General features: G+C 45.9%; 1 long non-coding RNA gene across 1 annotated transcript; it reads left to right on the forward strand.

The window, feature by feature from the left end:
• The first annotated feature begins 3,156 nt into the window (after window positions 1-3,156).
• Window positions 3,157-5,442, forward strand: LOC113990037. The gene is made up of 3 exons (XR_003541478.2): window positions 3,157-3,324; window positions 3,434-3,739; window positions 5,298-5,442. It is a non-coding gene; the product is annotated as an uncharacterized LOC113990037 (long non-coding RNA).
• Window positions 5,443-17,811: the final 12,369 nt, after the last annotated feature.

Below are 17,811 nucleotides of genomic sequence, written 5' to 3' on the forward strand. Positions count from 1 at the left end.
TGGATACAAAAATAAAAGTCTCTGAAAAGGTAAAATTTTAAATTTCTGAGGATATTTTTATTACCTCTAAGTAGGTGACAGCTACTGCAGGTATAAGAGCTATCAGCAACATGCAGTGCCTGAGGATAGCCTGGGCCAGGCCTCGTCCCTCCATGGGGACAGGCTGCCACCACTCCCTGGCTAACAGAGCTTGCAGAGCACCAGGAGCCACCCGGTGGCACCCAACCATTGTGCCAAGCAAGATGGAGCCTCTGCAGGAACTGGAGATGAGTGGCCAGGCCCGCTGAAGCTCAGGGCTCCGTGGAGCAAAGATGCCCTGCCATGGCAGCAGGGCAGCCTGGAGGGGAAGGAGGTCTCACAGCAGGAGGACGATAACCACCTTGCCTCCCTGACGTGGCTTGATGACAGACCTGGACAGGATGGGATGGCATCAGATGAAACAGGGGGATGAGCCTCCCTCTGCCTGGGGCCACCTGCTGCATTGCACTGCTGCAGCCCCATCATCTCCCACAGCCCTGTCCCAGCAGCTTATAGTTGTTCTATCTGGTTGAGCTATAGGAATGAAAGCCTAGAAGGTTTTTCTAAAGTTTCTCATCTCTGCCGTGGAACAGCTGCACTCGCAGCAGGGTGTGGGGTGAGCTGTCGGGGCTTTGTGATGCAGGGCTGCCTTGTGCCCAGAGACCACTGTGACACGGCGGCGAGCCCCCCTGACCCTGGGGGGATTGAAGGAGCCCTGGGCTACCCAGTGCCAGGAGAGCAGCTCCTGCAGGAGGCAGCATCTCCCTGGGTGCTTTGGCACATCTGTGCCAGTGGATTCCAAAAACAGACATGGAGAAGGTTTGTGAGAATGCAAATTCCCAGCCGCTCGAGGAGAGCCTGGAGACAAGGCGCCAAGTGAGGGATGGGGCAAGAGGGAGAGGCTGCTGGTGGGAAAGGGTTGGGACAGGGCTTGCTGGCATCAAGCCCTGATATGACTTGATGGCAGAGCCGGGCAGGTAATTGCTGAGGATGGGATGGGATGGCATTAGAAGGGACACAGGGATGAGCCTCCTTCTCCTGGGGCCAGCCACTGCACTGCACCACTGCAGCCCCATCATCTCCCACAACCCTGTCCCAGCAGCTCCTGCTGCCAGCTGCCCGGCACGCATTTGCTGGGGGTTACCACGAGACCTTGACAAAGTACAGAACCACAGAATCCTTAGGGTTGCAAGGGCCCTCTGGAGATCATCCGCTCCAACCTCCCTGCCAAGCCAGGCTCACCTGAGGCACGTCACACAGCAATGCGTCCAGGGAGCTTTAGAATGCCTCTGGAGATGGAGATTCCAGCACCTTCCTGGGCAGCCTGTGCCAGTGCTTTGCCACCCTCAGTGTCAAGAAGTTTGTCCTCCTCACGTTGAGGGAGATCTCCTCCAGAAATGTCCCTCTTTCCTTTCTCATCTGCCAGGGAAACCCAAAGTTGGACGTTGAGAAGCCAGAGCTGACAGGCCTGGAGGGACTGGAAGCCATCCTAGGCCAGCAGAAGGTGCTGGAATGGCTTGAAGCCCATTTCCCCACTGAGACCCGGGCCTTGGCCACGAAGGGGGAAGACTGGGACTACACGATTGACAAAGGGCTGTCCCGTGGGCTGCGGCAAAAGGACCTCGAACATCCAGTGTCTCCAGCTCCACCTGGTCCCAACAACACCAAGGATGAGCCAGCCACGTACCAGAGTCCAGTACTGCCTCAGTGGGGACAGGCCTGGCCCAGCCGTCCCAGAGAGCAGCAGCCAGGCCAGGCCAGCACTGCCACAACCACCATCACTGGCTATGCACTGCAGGCTCTTCCCTGGGAAGAGCCCTTGGTGCCGGCACTGCAGGCAGGAGCTTACCTGTTGCCCGCACAGCCCCTTGGCCATGGAGCTCCTTCTCCCACAGCTACTGATGGCCCGGCACAACGGCAGCAATGCTCCCTGTTCGGGAGGGTGCTCAGGGCTGTGTGCAGGCTGTTCCTTGGAACCTGTGTGCCACCAGAGCAGGAGCAGCAGCGCCGGGCTGCCAGTGCCAGGAAGGTGCCTGGAGGTGACCGTGCTGAGCCTCAGCAGTGTCCGGCTGAGAGCGCGGCACAGGGAGGCACCCAAGCCATGGCTGCAGGGACAGCGCCTCAGGCATTTGGCTGCTGCCCCAAGCACACCCTGCCAGACTGGGCTTACCCAGTGATTCCTGTGACCAGCCTATGATTCCCCTAAAGACACCTTAGGACTGAGGCTGGTTCACAGTTTTATCACAGTTTGACAATAGATAGATAGATTATATAGATTATAAGATAGACAGATAGGTAGATAATAGGTAGATAGATAAATAGATAGATAGGCATCAATAGATTATAATTTTTTTTCAATAAAAGCTTCAATATCACCCAAATTCCTGAGTTGTGTGCATACGAACAAATGGATTCAAATACGAAATGCTGAGATGAAGTCCATTTGTAAATTCCAGAGGGCATTTTTATTACCTTTAAGCAGGTGACAGCTACTGCAGGTAGAAGAGCTCTCATTCCTCTGGTCCTTATATCTGTCTAAGATGTAAGAATCATAAAATAGAATGGTTTTCTGTAGTTTCTTACATCTGCAGACCCAGGGTTTCACTGAACAATTGGATGTCTTCCCCCGCCTTTTCGACCAGAAGCCATATCCTTCTTCTTGGAAGTCAGCGAGTCACTTGCCACCAGCACTGGCAATGATGCAAGGGGGTACCAAATAACATCAGGCTATGGCCACGTCTCCTCAACTACACCACTTCATGGCTAATGGAAAAAAACTAAGCCTTTCATGGCAGGAACCAGGACAGTTGTGCACATTCAAAAAAGGTATTCAAACACAAAAAGGGGAGATATAGTCCTCGTTTAAATTTCAGAGGATATTTTTTATTTCCTCTGAGAAGGCCAAAGCTACTGCAGCTAGAAGAGCTCTCTTTCTTATAGTTCTTCTATCTGGTTGAGCTATAGGAATGAAGGCCTAGAAGGTTTTTCTGAAGTTTCTTGTCTCTGCCGTGGAACAGCTGCACTGGCAGCAGAGTGTGGGGTGAGCTGTCAGGGCTTTGTGATGCAGGGCTGCCTTGTGCCCAGAGACCACAGTGACACGGCGGCCAGCCCCCCTGGCCGTGGGGGGATTGAAGGAGCCCTGGGCTGCCCAGTGCCAGGAGAGCAGCTCCTGCAGGAGGCAGCATCTCCCTGGGTGCTTTGGCACATCTGTGGCACAGAATGTCAAAGACAGACATGGAGAAGGTTTTGGAGAACACCAAGTCCAAGACCTGCAAGGAGCTGCTGAGCCTGGAGAAGAGGTGCCAGGTGTGGGATGGGGCAGGAAGGAGAAGCCTGTGGGATGAGGCACTGGGGGGACACTGTGCCAAGGCAGCTGCCTCCATCTCATGCCTCCTTCTTCTCTTCCTTCCCACAGGTGGGCCACAGGCTGCAAGATGCAGCACCTCGGGACAGCCAGTGCAAGGCCTCATCCCTCCGTGGGGACAAGATACCACTCATTCCCTGCTCTCAGGGCTTGCAGGATGCTGGGAGGCAGCCTCCACAGGGGCTGGAAAGGAGAGGCCGGGCTCGCCCCAGGCGCAGGGCTCCACGGAGGAATGCCTTCCTGCAGTGGCAGCAGGGCACCGTGGAGGAGAACTCATGCAGCAGGGATGTGAGGAGCGGCTTGCAGCCCTGACATGGTCTCAGCTGGTCTCAGCTGCTTAATGACACAGACGGTCAGGTGAGGGCTAAGGACAGGATGGGATGGCATGGGACAGGATGGGAGGAGGGAATGAGCCTCCTTCTGCCTTGCACCAACCACTGCACCACACCACTGCTGCGCCATCACCTCCTGCAGCCCTGTCTGTTACGACCTGGGTGAGAATAACCCAGGTTCTTGCTAATAGATCTCTTGGGGAGGATTAGAGTGAAATGATACTGAATGATCCATGTTTGTAAATATATATATATATATATATATAATAATGGCCAGTCTTCGCGAGCGAAGATTTGGGAAAGGTCATTAACCCTTCCAGCCTGCGCAGTGGATTTTTAGGTGAGACACAGCGTGCGCTGAACTGAGCCCACCCTTTAGTCCTGAGGTTCATCTGCCGGGGCCGAGCAAAGCTTGGACAGTGGCAGTGAGGTCCCCAGGATGTAGGTTTGTTTAGAGTGACCTTCTCTTAGGTGGATTGCCTTCCACGGCTGACGAGCTCCACCTGCCCAGGGGGCCGGGAATCGAACCCGGGTCGCAGCGGTGAGAGTCAGACACTCTAACCACTAGACCACCAGAGGCCTATATATATATATATATACATAGGGTTTATTTTAGAAGAATTTGGTTGCAATGGAAATCAGATATGTAGATATTTTGGTTATTATTATCCATAGTAATATAGCAATATGAAAGCATAAAAATATTACTCAAGAAAATGTATAAAGGAAAAGAAAGAAAGAGAGAAAGACAGAGAGAGAGAGAAAAGAGTTCACAGTCACCACCTATAGATCTGTGATGAGCCTTGATTGTTGCAATTTAGTTGTCTGGTGGTTGAAGTGATGGTTGCAGTCTGGATCCATTGGATGGTGGTGGAAGAAGCCCTCAAAAAACCTTTAGGTTCAGGAGGGAAGGCCCTGGCATCTCCCCTACAGGGAAGTTCACATGTCTCTTTCATCAGACTTTGGATCTGTTGCAACACTTTGGGTCATGGTGGAAGGCCTCAGGAATAGGTCTGGGAGGCACTTCGGGGTCTTTGATGGTTTATGACCCCTGCTCAGCTGCCTCTCATGTTGTCAGCGCAGTTGAGCTAGTAAAACCCCATCAGACCTTCCTCAGGGGCAGGGGGAGAGTTTTACAACTGAGCAGAGGATAATTGCCACTAGAAACAGCACCATCTTGTCTTTGCAGTGTTTGAGCCTCCCCCTGCCCACCAAAATCAGCCAGAGCTGATTTTCAACATGGCTGTTGAGAATGGCTTTCTTAGTAGATACATTCTTATCCCCACAGGCTTGTGTACTTCCCTTTAGATCTGAGATATCTGGACAATAGTACCACCTTTATCTTATCTCAAGTTCCCTTTAGGTGGCTTAACTCACAGACCAGTTCTCCTCAGAAGGCATCTTTGGGGAGGGTGGGCTTTGGTGGTCGAAGATGAGCAGTTTCTCTTTGCATAGTTTGCTACAGTGGACAAAATTCCTTTGGTGATTTTAACAATGTTTAAGCCATTAACTGTAACATTTCAGTCTCTCACACCACCCCATGGCTTAAGCATTTTAACAAAGTTAAAATGTTTCTTTCCTAGGAACGCTTCCTCAGTTTACAGGTTGTCCACAAAGATGATGAAGATTGATAGAAAGAAAAGACAAGAACAGAAGAAGCAATAAAATGAGTGATCATACAGTGCATAATGACTATCCCAATCATTAAAAATGTAAATCTAGTTGCAATTATTAACCCAATTCTCATTTGTTACTGTCCCCATCCCATGAATCCCAAGGATCGGAGTCTTCTTTAATGGGTAGTGGGTGTGAGGGATTCCATAATACCGTGTCTGTTGGATGTGGGCCCAAAATGTTTTGACATTAGCCATAGAATCACATATTGGATCCTGATTGGGCCACAGGCAGCAACATGCAGCACCTCAGGAGAGCCTGGGCCAGGGCTCATCCCTCCATGGGGACAGGCTGCCACTGCTCCCTAGCCAACAGAGCTTGCAGGGCACCAGGAGCTACCCAACCATTGTGCCAAACAAGATGGAGCCTCCGCAGGGGCTGGAGAGGAGTGGCCAGACCCTCCCCAAGCTCAGGGCTCTGTGGAGCAAAGATGCCCTGACATGGCAGCAGGATAGCCTGGAGGGGAAGGAGCTCCCACAGCAGGAGAGCAAGGAGCAGCTTGATTTCTTGACACAGTCTTGGTGGCTTCATGACATACCTGGGCAGGTGCATGCCAAGGACAGTATAGGATGGCATGGGATGGGATAGAATGGAACGGGACAGAGGGATGAGCCTCCCTCTCTTGGGGCCAGCCACTGCACTGCACTGCTGCACCCTATGGGTAAAAGGCATGTCTGGTCATACACCAGCATGTGGCCTAGGATGAACTGAAAATTTTGAGGCCAGAAGAGTATCTGGAGTATCTTAAGTGCTTTTGTTGCCGACTGCTTAATGTCTTTATCAGACACAGGACACTCAGGTGAGGCCTTTGTCAGATTGAATGCATCCCGTTTCATCATTTACCTTTTCCTCTCTAACTGTTGCTCTCCCTTTTTAGTCTCAGTCTGTAAGACTCAAACAGGATCAGGCTAAATAACAAGTGTTTATCACCTGCAAACAGGCTGACTTTGCGGACCCCGGTTTTTCCTTTCACTCCCACTGAACTTGTTTTTTCCCTCTTTTGAACAAAGCAGACCGCATGGTCCAAAGAGGCAGATTCCACTTTTTCCACAAGCATTTCACCAGGCACCTACACCAAGCAGCAGGACCTAAAACTTCTCCTGGTCGGGCCGCGGTACCACTAGGGGTCCCCGCTGCCCGCGCATCCCGCCGCATCCCACTGTCCCGCCCGGCGAACCAGGATGTGCTGCGGGAGGACGGGCCTGGCGGTTTCCCAGCGGCGGGCGGAGAGCGGGATCGGTCCCTGCCTCTGCAGGGGACACAAACGCGGCGGGGACTGCCGCACCGGGCACGGTGCAACAGGGTAGGGAGACACCTCAGCGAGGAAAAGGAGCCGCGCTAAAGCTGGGCAAGTGCCCCTGTACCTGGTATTAGTGAGGACACACCTCGAATCCTGTGTTCAGTTTGGGGTCCTCACTACAAGAAAGACATTGAGGTCCTGGAGCGTGTCCAGAGAAGGGCAACGGAGCTGGGGAAGGGACTGGAGCACAAGTCTGATGAAGAGTGGCTGAAGGAGCTGAGGGTGTTTAGCCTGGAGAAAAGTAGGCTCAGGGAAGATTTTATTGCCCTCTACAACTATCTGAAAGGAGGCTGTGAGGTGGGGGCCAGTCTCTTCCCAAGTATCAAGCAACAGGATGAGTTACACCAGGGAAGATATAGAGTGGATATTAGGAAACTTTCTTTGCCAAAAGGGTTGTCAAGCACTGGAACAGGCTGCTCAGGGCAGTGGTTGAGTCACCATCCCTGGAGCCATTTAAAAGACAAGTGGATGTGGCATTTAGGAACATGGTTTAGAAGTGGATGTGGCAGTGCTGGGTTGGACTCGATCTTAAAGGTCTTTTCCAACCTAAATGGTTCTATGAAATGAGCCCTGGTGGGACATCACTCAGCAAAGTGAATGGAGGTGAGGGGAAGCTTTTTCTTCAGCTTGCAGCATCCTCAGCTTTTCTAAAGCCAGATGTACTTTCAAAAGCAGCGTGTAAATTTGACCTTAGCCTGCTCTGCTGTAAACTGACAAATTATACTCATTATGCAACCAAAGTAATTTCACATTGCAAAAATACATGTTTACAAACACTTCCTATCCAAAAGGAAACAGAAGGCATAGTTATAAAAGAAGTTGTTCAAAATGTTTGTAGGTGACATGGACATGGTGGTTTGCCTATGACACCAAACTGTGTGGTGTGGTGAACACACTGGAGAGACAGGATGCCATCCCAAGGGACCCTGACAGACTGGAGAGGTGGCCCCAGGCAAAACTCATGAAGTTCCACAAGGCCAAGTGCAAGGTCCTGCACCTGGCCAGGGGCAATCCCAAGCACAGATAGGGGCTGTGTGGAGAATGGACTGAAAGCAGCTCTGAGGAGAAGGACTTGGGGTGTTGGTGGGTGAGAAGCTTGATATGAACCAGCAGTGCGTGCTGGAAGCCCAGAAAGTCAAATGTGTTCTGGGCTGCATCAAAAGCAGTGTGGTTAGCAGGTTGAGGGAGGTGATTCTGCCCCTCTGCTCTAGTGAGACCCTACCTAGAGTACTATGTCTGGCTTTGGGGCCCCCAACATGAGAAGGATGTGGATCTGTTGGAGGGAGTCCAGAGGAGGTCACAAGGATGACCAGAAGGCTGGAGCACCTCTCCTATGAAAACAGGCTGAGGAAGCTGGGGTTGTTCAGTCTGGAGAAGAGACAGCTTTGAGGAGACTTTCTAGCAGCCTCGCAGCACCCAAAAGGGCTACAGGAGAGATGGAGAGGGACTTTTTACAAGGGCATATGGTGATAGGAAAGGGGGAATGGCTTTAAACTTTCCGTGCCTGGAAGTGTTCAAGACCAGGTTGGATGGGGCTTTGTGCAACCTGGCCTAGGGAGAGTTTCCTGCCCATGGCAAGGGGGTTGTAACAAGATGGTCATTAAGGCCCCTTCCAAACCAAGCCGTACTAATAATTCTAGCAGCTCTCAAGGTCAAGAATGTCCCTGAGTGGGGATACAAGCGTCCACTCTACCAACTAAAAAACCAAATCTTTGCTAATCTAACAAGTAAGTGTAAGACTTGGTAGATAACCATACTTCTGCTAGGGTGGCATCGAAAACAGTGCTAGTATATAGACATTGGTGTATTTGACCTCACTTTAAACCAAGGACAAAGTCCTCTGAAGCTTTGGCTAGAAGACAACGTAGTATTTGCCTTGTACGTTCTCCTCAATAATTTGTCAGTGTTGGAGTTATCATGTTTATTCATCTGGTATGCAGAAAATGTAGTGCCACCCTTTTTGAACAGAGGCTGTGAGACAGAAAAAAAAGGTTGTAGATTTCTGCTGATTTTAAGCTTTTTTCTGTGAAGACCCATGTACAGCAGGACAAAAGAATGGCCTCTCTGCTGTGGGTGGCATCATCTCTAGCCACCAGATCACAAAGTGTAAGTCTCTAAGAAAAAGCTTTAAATCATTTTTATTTATTTACAATCTGTAGAAACTCACATACCACAAAAGGCCAGAAGAAAACATTTGTCAGAGTCAGACAAGGGCCCTTTGTACACTCCATGGCTCCTTTTTAATTTGTGCAGAGATTTAGCATGTCTTTAACACAATGATGGTTTATTCACAGTGGCTTGATAACATTAACTATGAACAAATTCTTCTAGTTCATGGTTGTTTGGTTTGGTTTTGTGGCCAGAGCATCCCTATACTCACAGTATATGAAAAAGGTCCCAATCACCTGGTAACTTGAATGTTCCTAGGCTAAAAACTTTGGAAACTTGTTGTAAAACAGATTCAATTGAGAGCAATTTTGTCCAGTCTCTTCCACTCCTGCCACTTCCCTGTTTGAAGGGCTCATTTAAAAACAAACAAAAAGGAACGCTGCCTAAGAAACATGGGGGTTTTCTTAACTGCCTCACCTGGAAGTTATTGGTCTGTGCTGTAAGACACAAATTGCTTCCACTTTACACACTTAATCCTATGCTTGAAAACTTGCACAGGTGGGCCTTTATGCTCAGTCATTTTTGTTTTCAAGCCATTGCCAGACAAAGATATTTGGAAGGTGAGAACTCTGAAAATCTCCCTGGAAGAATTTTAAGAGATAGGAAAACAAGCAATGTCACTAAGCAATGATTTTTTTTTAAACAATGTAGTCCTTCAGTGCTAGAATTTAAGGCAGGCAAACCGCCACGAGGGTGCAGTGGTAAGGCAGGCTTTGCTTTAAGCGGCAGAAAGCTTTAATTCGCTGCTCCTGCTCTGAGGGGTCAGATGATGATCTTTACATCGGCACACCAAAGGAAATAATTTAAACATAATTAACTTGAGCTAACACTGAAACTCTTGGGAACATGATGGTGTTCAATGCAAGGGGAATTTTAACTTGCTCTTTTTCACGGATGCAGTATTACTGTTTGAATTAAGACAAGTCTTAATTAAACTTGACCTAAGTGAGAATACAGTTGGGTGAATAATGTTTGCTCAGACTTTTAGAGTGGAGAAGGACTAAACTATTGTTTTACTGAAGATTAATATAATAACTTTTTTTTTAATAAATGGTATGCAACTTCTACATTGCTTAAGCGTGGTTCTCACATTCTTGTTTCAGTAATTGCTTTTTGGGAAAATGCATTCTAAATCAACCTGATCAGCATTAAGCTTTGTTTTCTACGTACCCATTTTATACTTGTGTGCCTTTTTAGATAGGCTGTAAAGACAGATGTCTGTTGGGTTTCTTTAAATTATTTTTATTTATAAACAAACACACAAAACACTAAAGCAAAAATCCCTACATTAAGACTTTTGAGAGACCAGTTGAGGAGAAACTTGGAAATCAAGTACATTCCCATGGATTCTAAGACACTGACAGCTGAATGCAGTATTTTGAAAAACAATACTTTTGCCTCAGACTAAAAAATTAGCATATATTCTGATAATTCAAATGAAACCTGTCTCCTTTGGACTGAATAAAAGGACCAAGGTAGATGCTATGCCTCCTCCCCATGTCTTTAGAGAACAGCCCTTCATTTCACAAAACCAGACTAGTTTTTTTGAACACTGATCACTGATTTGTCAAATACAATAAGGAAGAAGTTTGGTTGTGCATCCTCCCCCAGAAGAAGCTGCTTGCAGCTTTAGAGCAGATACCAATTCCCTCCTGTCTGCAACCTGCAGCCCTCCTGCTTGGATCCGCTTGTTCAGCTGTGAAACACACATCGTGCCAGGCATCTCCTCTGCAAGGCATTGTAAAAAAACCTCAGAGCAGAGCCAGAAGCTTGAAAATGCCTTTATTTTTTTTTATTTCTTTTTTTTTTTTTTAGGGTGTTAGGTGCTGGAGGTGTGATTCTCAGGTTCCAGCCACCCTGAAGGCAAGCCTACAGTCCTTGGCACGGAGAATGCACAGTGCACCCACCGGGTGGTCCCACAGCACCGCGAGCTCCTGATCCAACACCCACCCAGTTAAGAGAGTGCAGTATAATGCCTAAATTAGCTGTATTCACAGATAAAATTCCCCAAACCTAAGGGAAAGACGATACTTTCCCAGAATTAGCTATTTAAAACACCAAGTGAGTTTCTAACTTATGACTTGTCTAGGTGCAACAACTTGAAAATCAAGTAATCTATTGAGCTGTCACATCTTTTTCACAATAGCATGCAAATGTCTCCTGCAATGTTGGGGCAGGCCATCTTTCTGAACTGTCCACTTCTGCTTCTCACCTGCTTATTGAGGGGGAAAAAAAAAACAAAACCCAAACCAAAAAACAAAACCCAAAACCACACATACAGACACACATCAAAAGCCTTTTCTGTATTCTGGAGAGGGAATGATAGAAGAAGCAGATGACAGTTTTTCTATATGGATTGGGATGACCCAAAATTAAAGCAGTTGTGCAAAATAGCCAACTCAGAGACCTCTTCCCCTGCTTGATGCTGCTCACGCGCACCAGAGTGCTGTGTCTGGCCCCCCTGGGAAGGAGTGCACTGCATTTCCTGACTGAAGCTGGCCAGCCCAGTTGGACCTGCTCAAGCACACAAATGATACTCTTCAGGCCACCTCCATTTTTTTTTCTCAACTTATAAAACATTCCCATCCCCCAAAAGCTCCATTCCCTTCCTGGCACCTAGCTCTTCCAAGCAGCTCCAATCCACCTTCAAAAATCCCCTATGCAGCCTGTTAGGCACAGTTCCTCTTGCTCTGAATTACTGCTTCCATGCAGAAAGAAACATGCTGGCATGTGTGTGCAGCAACAGGGCACTGCCACCCCTATAGCACCTGCAGAAAGGCATTTAGGGAAAGCTTCTCTAGGTGTGGGGGGTGTGAGTGTCTGCTGCTGCCGGGGGCAGGGCAGCCTCAGCTCTGAAAATCCTGGTGGGGCACCATAGGCTGACAAAAGGCAGAAAAGCAGGGCGTGACCGTAAATCCGAAACCAAGCAGCTTTGTGCAATTAAGGCAAGGTGAGTTTAGCCTTCTGGCTGGTGGTGAGAAGGTGCTGGGATGCTGCCGAGGCTGGAGATGGTGTTTTGGTGAGCTGGGGCTACAACGTGGCCACGTTGCATTGCCCTGGAAACAGTGAGAAAGCCCTGCTCTGGAGGCTGCTTTACAAACGGCTGCTAGTGGCAATAGGACATCTGGAAACCACGTGAAAGCTGCAGATGGTGGAAATGTGGTACGTGGGAAGCATATGAATTGCTCAGTAAGCCTCTAGGAACAGTGATGGAAACTCCTACATGGTAGAGATCTTCCTTGGGTGTCTCAGGAAGGATTTTATCATCGCAGTGCAAGATAGAGCTTACACTCATGCAAAAAATATCAATGTTATTTCTGGATAGAGAGGTTGAGTCACCTTTCAATTTTAGGAAATCTGATGGGCAGTTTGTGTGACAGAGAAATAGGAACAGAATGGCAATCACAGGTCACGTAATACAATCCCCTACAGCAGATACAAGTATATCATAAGTCCTGATGACAAAGCAATATCACCTTGAATTTAGAAACTATGAAAAATTGCCACAGAAATGTGATTCCTTTCTCAGAGTACTAGGAGGCATGTGAGCCAACATAATTTGAGTTTTTTGGTTTTTAACTTGTCTTCACCCAGTCTTTAGACAATCATGGAGGAAAAGACAAATCACGTCACTTAAATTTATATTGATTTTCTTCCCAATTAATATTTCTTGTTTAAGACTGCATATAAAGGTTAAAGTCCCCTACATTAATCCTATACTATGAGTCTACTGCAAATTCTGTCATTAGCATGAATTCTGCTGTGAACTCAGGATGTTCTCTGCTTTAATCCTGGCATTCATTTAAATTTGCTTCATTTTTCCTTTGCAGTCATTGCACTAGTAGAATCTGGACTGAAGACCACTTCCATGGGAGTCTTACCCTCAAACTTGCAATAGATATGTTTGAGAACCAGCTGTGATTCTCAGGTGAGAAGAATGAGAAGACAAGCATCCATAACTGGTGAGTCTGTATCACAGATGCTGAAGGCCAGCACAGTTTCTCCTGCAGGCCTTATCTCTGACTGAAGGCGAGTTCATTTTGGTAATAGCTCAATATTGTGTCACAAATCATAGAAACTATTAGATCAAGGACTTCCTTAGGAGGGATAACTTTGCATGGCCAAAAGATTGGCACCTCTTGAAGTTGCTGAAGAAGGGAATTACCGCAATGACTGTTTCTGCAAGCATTGCCTTGTACCTCTTTGGCTTTAACAAGAAGAGCTAAGCAGAGCAGTAGTCTTCTCCTAAAAATGTGGTTTGTGGCTTTCCTCCAAAAAAGAAAGAAAAATCTCCTTTCTTGATTTCTCATTAGGTAACATGGGGAAGGAACAGCTGAAGTGTGGTCTGCACAAGTCCATCTCTGTAATATTTAGAAGCAATTGAATATGACGTTCTTTATATTCCTGATAGATATCACTCCTGTACCTTGATTTACTTCCTGTAGCCTCTGCTGGAAAATATAATGTTTCAGACATACTAGTGGATGTTCCCACTAACCAGCTAAGAGAGGTTATTCAAGCTCTATTGGCCACTTCCCAGAACACAGATTTTGCAGGAACTGCCGTCTCTTTTCTCAGTTGTGACAGTCAGCATTTTCTGCTGATGACTCGACAAGAGTATATCCCTGTGCCTTTCTGATCAGTGCCTGAATGAGGAAATAAAAGCTAGTTGCAGGGTTTGCAGTTTATCTCTTCAGAGGGCACAAGAGGAAATGATGAGAAGAGAAAGCTAATATGTTGAGGGGAAAGATTTGCACTCCAAATGAACACCCTCAGGAAGAGCTTGTGGGAAGGGACTGTTTTCCAAGAGCCTTCACTGGATGTTTTGAGAGAGCAGGGTGGTTCATGCAGAGACAGCAAGTGTGCAATAACACTTAGGACTGTCTTCTGTCAGAGGCCCATCGAATTCCGGAGGGCCCTGCCCTTGGTTTCCTACTGCTGACAAGGTACAAAACTGTTGTGTGTTTTGAGGAAGAAAATCACGTGATGGAGGGGAATAGATAAGAGAATTAAAATGGATATGTAAGCTAGTATTTGTACTTTTTGGTTAGCTGATTTAAGGGGGGGGGGAAAGTAAGCTTAAAATCATGCAGGGAAACTGCTGCCTTTCAAACCCAAGTCTTCACATGTTCACACATGTTATCCATCAGCAATAAAATAAATCCACATGTTTGCTATTGTTGGGGTGAATGTACATCTTGCAAGGCAGTGTTCAAACCCTGTCCTGTGTGTGATCAACCTGTATGTATGGCTGGCGTGAACTTCAGAAGCGGATTACATCAAGCTGCAACCTCTTCTTCTGCCTCAGGAGGTAAAGTTACAGAATCTGCAGCTGGGGATTTGGTTCATTTTCAGAAGCTACATTTTATATTTGATAGCAGTAATTGGTTGTTGAGAGAAGAACCCATTCTTTTAGGCAGTATTTAAGCATGAAAAATTTAAATAAAAAGCATAAGAAAGCTGATGCCCAAGTATCAAGCTGGTAGTAGGTTTGTCATGGGACATTCATACATGGCTTCTTCCAGAACTGGTTAAACATTCAGTTTCTCTATCAAAAGAAGAAACTTTTTTGCTAAAGCTGGTTGGCTAAAGTGATGAAACCATAAAAAAGCCAAGAGTCACTTCTTTCCTGTTGTGACTCAAGGCAAAGTGTCATTTTACATGCTTAAAGTAGCACATGCTAATAATATTCAGATGGACAATGTTGCTCACAGGTAATTATCTGTACCCATCTGCATAATTCAAGGAAAAGCTTAAATCTTTCTCTTAAGTCTGCAATCTACGTTTTGCAATGCATGAGGTGCACTGAGCAAGGACTGTAGACCAATTGCTAGAATATTCTGAGAAACCAATTGGGTTTGTAAGGAAATAGCATGGTATCGTGGTAACATGGGCCCAGAGACTAACACGACTAGTGCTTTCAAAGGCACCGGGTAAGTGATTATAGATAGCATGAACTGTGTTTTGTTATCCTCAAGACCATGCAAACACACCAAGGCTGTAGCTTGTCTCTGCTACGATTCACTTCTCTGGACACTGGATGTTATCCTTATCTTAACGTGGATTTTTCCAGTGGAGATGTGGACCCTGTATACTGGGTTAATACAAGCCTTCTGACAAGACACAGGCTCTTTCCAGTTATGTTTCTCCTGGCTTATTCAGAAGTACTCCTTAGCCACCTAGCATTCTACTACAGAAAACTCTTATCATCTCCTTTGGGAATAGTCAAAAGTTTGGCTAATAAGAAATCTCTCTGAATCACCTGGCTGACGTGATACAGTTGGAGATGGAGGATGCACCAAAAATGCTTTTCTGTGTGAAGTGAAATGAAATTCCCTTCCCAAACTGTAACTTGAAGGGAGACTGATGATGGAAGTTGCCATTAACAAGGCTGCCACAGGCACTGAGAAATTTTTTTTTGTTGTTTCTTGAAACTAGTTTTATATGACATGGCTAATAATATTAGAAAGGCTTCAAGTTGCTTGATTTATTCATGGGCAAGGGACTGTCAAAGAAATTACTCCTCTACCACAAGCTATGTACACATCTAAAAGCGCCAGACTCCCTCTGTGTACCCACAAGCAATTCTAATGCTGTTGAAGAGGAAGAAATTCCAAGTTATTCCAGTGCAACATTAGTCATGTGAGGATCTAGCTCCATTTTGAATGAAAACATAGGAGGTTTAGGAACAAATGTGTATAAAGTGACTGTAAAATACATTAAGGCTAGGAACTAAATGGAGGAAGTATGGTACCACGGAAAGAGCAAGTTTCTGGAATAGCCTTTCTGAAGTGACATCAAGTTTCATACACTCATGCAGTAACTCTTCCTTTTTTTCAGAGAATGTTAGTAATTTAGTAAAAAGGTTAACCTGGCTTATTATTTTCAAAGGGCATGGTAAATAATAATAAACAGTAAGAAATAATAAATATTTTTAACTAACGTGTTCCTTGATAATTACCTGTCCACTCTTTGACAGCTGGAATAAAAGCAGTCCCCTCATGACTTAGGAAATGAGGGTGCTCTCAATTTATTTCATTTTACAATTTTCTGTACTTAAAGTCTGTGCCATGACAGCCTCAGGTTGTCTGCAGGTAGGCATAACAAAAACCTGTGGCGGCAAAGACTTTGTCTGGCTGCAGCAGTCACTCATTGGAAGAGAGGAAGCTAGCAGTGAATTTGCATCTTGATAAATCAAATACTAAGGCTGAACTGGGAAAGTACATGTTAAGGCAGTTACAACAAAGCCCTTTTAGTTATAACTTTACAAATCTCTTTTCTTTGCTGGCAAACATGTTCCTTCTCTTTGCTCTGCAAAGTTTTACAATAAATCCTTTGGAAGGCTGTCTGGTCCTTGGATTACTCCATGACTTTGAAGCTGTTCTTGGATTAGAGTATCTTCCTGGGAAATCGATGGTGCCGTGGGAGTTAGTTTATCTGCAAGAGTGGATTTCATGCCTGAGGTTTTGTGACCATTTTGTTACAAAAATGATGTGTCTAAAAATAAATAAGGTACATAACCCACTTTACTCAGTTTTCTTCCAGTGGGAAGCTGACCTGCGGCCCTCAGATTTTCCATTGGTCAAGGGATAAACAAATTTAAGTTCCCAGAAAGAGCTATCTTTATTACTGGTACATCTAAAATAGAGCGATGTATGGGTTTTTATTTGATCAGTCATTTCAATCTCTCCAAGCTACCATTATGGCTTTCTGTGAAAGCCTGTAAAAATAAAAATATCTTAGACGAAAATAACACTCCCTCATTCTAACACTGTGGAGTGTCTCAGTACATATTTGGCACATCCTCTGAGGCTGTATCAACAACAATCCAAAATAGGCTGATGTAAAAGGCAAATCATAAAAATAAGTGGTGTTTGGTGTCTGGTCCTGTATCCTCTGAGGCTTCTGACATGCACTAAGTATAATCTACAATGCTCACAGGATAAAATAGTGGGCATTAGAGGTTGTGCAGTGATGGTCAAGGTCAAATCCAGTTCTGCAAAAGAAATGCACTGAATTCTTGTTCTGTTAAACTTTTTCACCAAACCTGATAGCAAAGAGCAGCTTCTTCATTCTCTTTCAGATGTACTTTACAGACTTCCAAGTTTCTTCTGCTACACAGTAGTAAAATAAGTACATATGGGATTTGTGATAGGAGAGCATTTTGCAATCTCTTGGTGTGAATATGCATAACTTCATCAAAATAAATAAGGTGCATACTATTCTCAGACATAAGTGACTTTGTTTAAAACCATCTTTCCTAAAATTGCCTTAAAGATTACATTAATACAGATATTCCTCTTCCAGGCAAACCACCATAAAATGCACTTTTTCAGCCTGTTCGTTTTGAGACTCAACATAAGCCTTCACAAGCAAGTTTTTTATATGCCATGTGGAACGGTAACACCTCTGAACAACAAAAAGATAACTGGAGGTCTGTAGGACTGAACCAGCAGCACTGACACCACTGCAAGTGAAGCAAACCATCAACATAATCCCCTTTTTTTTTTTTTTTTTTTCTCCAGAGGCACCAGATGGCAGCATTTTTCCCTCACTCTGAGTGTGATCTCATCCTCTCGGATTCACTCCTGGGATCATCAGGCTTTGAGGCTGCGTAAGCCACCATGACCTCAACTGAACTGCACCTTCTCTGTTGCCACCTGCTCCTTTTCCCTACTTTCATTGGATGTGCAGAATCACATTCCAGTGGCCTGAACACAATCCAGGCACTTGAAATCTAGGTTGCCTTTTGCCTGTGCAGGTCCAAGAGTCCATAAGAATCATTAGCATACAGGCACATAAAAATTTAAACCCAGTGAATATGGCTCTGACCTCTAAATTTTCAATATCCTCTAAATATTAAGTAGCACGCAGTTTATTTGCCATTCTTTTTCATTTCCCATACACACACATGCACAGTGTAATACTTGTTTGCAAGCAAGTTTGGCATGTGT

Source organism: Pipra filicauda, unplaced genomic scaffold, assembly GCF_003945595.2.
Source record: "Pipra filicauda isolate LSUMZ 115617 unplaced genomic scaffold, ASM394559v2 scaffold8_size5757611_pilon, whole genome shotgun sequence".
In the NCBI taxonomy this organism is placed as follows: Eukaryota; Metazoa; Chordata; class Aves; order Passeriformes; family Pipridae; genus Pipra; species Pipra filicauda.